Consider the following 1,384-nt stretch of genomic DNA (forward strand, 5'->3'; position numbering starts at 1 on the left):
AGCACAGCCTTTCTGGCACAACCAGGCCGCAAGTGTTAACTCGTTAGCTCATTGCTTAGAGTTGGAAGCCTCCGAATAAAAGAGACACCGCAGTCACTGGAGTGCGCATTAACTTTGCAGTTAGCTTCCAAAAATCAAATTCTTCGCCTGAAGTAAATCTCGCCCCCGCTATCCACCTGCCCGTGAGCCCAGGGGGTCCAGACGTCTTTTAACATTCTAGTGTTGGTACACCTTCCTGTCCTCCACGCATCCCTCCTCAGCCCAGGACCTGCCAACTGTTTACCATGTTCTGCTCACTCCCTAAAGAACCCTGACATCTCTTTACTTGCCTCTGGACTTGGTTCCTCAGCATGAGTCCTTTTCTTACTTTTAGAAAAAGGCACCAAGGACGCCTTTGTGTTGAATGCAAAGAAAGCCGAGAAAGACCTCTCTTGTCTGTTAGTAAGGGCAGATTGAACTGTAAGTGTGGGGCTAGAAGTTTTCACACTTTTAGGATGGCACGAAGGGATTCCACCCATCAGGAGGCAGGACAAACTACCTAGCTTCTCAGTGTCTTCAATTGTTTCTTACCTGAAACCTGGTTCTTCTGTACCCCTGAACCCGGAGGTGGTAGCTTTTCTGCTCACTCTGTATTGCCTCTTCTAGAGTGTTCTCTCTTCCTCCTCTGTAAACATTACCTTTGAAACTGATGTCCCCAGACTCCACCATCCCTTCCCTTATGTTGGCTATCAACTGCAGGGATAATTCTCCTTAAAGATTTATGCTCTAAGATCACTCTGTCCAACACTATTTCTGACTCCTGATTATTTTAATATCCCTGAAGACATTTTCTAATACTGCAATCCTTCTCATTCCTTAAAAGATGTGTGCTCCAAGAGCACTCTGTCTAACACTATTTCTGATTATTTTAATATCCCTGAAGATATTTTCTAATACTGTACCCTTCCAATTCTTTAATATTTTGTCCAAGGTTTTGGCTTCTACTCTTTCTTTGTGACCTCCTCATGGCCAGTATTTTCCCACTTCTTTTGTTTCAGTTTCTACTAATGAATACTTCTCCCATCATCACTTTATACATGTATTTTTGTATGTATATATGTTTATAGTCTACTACTTTGCTACTCAAAAGTAAAACATAAAGTTAAGTGGCCAGTATGTACTGATGAATATTGCTATTTCCAAATCCAAAGTCAATAGAAAAAGTAAAAGGTCGGTGGTGACCTGCAGGATTCATTTCTCACGCACTAATGTTTTCCTTTCTAAGAGCTGAAGTTTTAAAAAACTGTGTTACACTTCACCAGCTCAGCCTTTTCCTCCAGCACCTCATTCTCAGCAAGCCACCACCCATCCTTCCAGCTCACTCCCTCTAAGACCTTAACCATTT

The sequence above is a fragment of the Echinops telfairi genome, unplaced genomic scaffold, assembly GCF_000313985.2.
Source record: "Echinops telfairi isolate 266 unplaced genomic scaffold, ASM31398v2 ScPeMD7_140;HRSCAF=443, whole genome shotgun sequence".
NCBI lineage: Eukaryota > Metazoa > Chordata > Mammalia > Afrosoricida > Tenrecidae > Echinops > Echinops telfairi.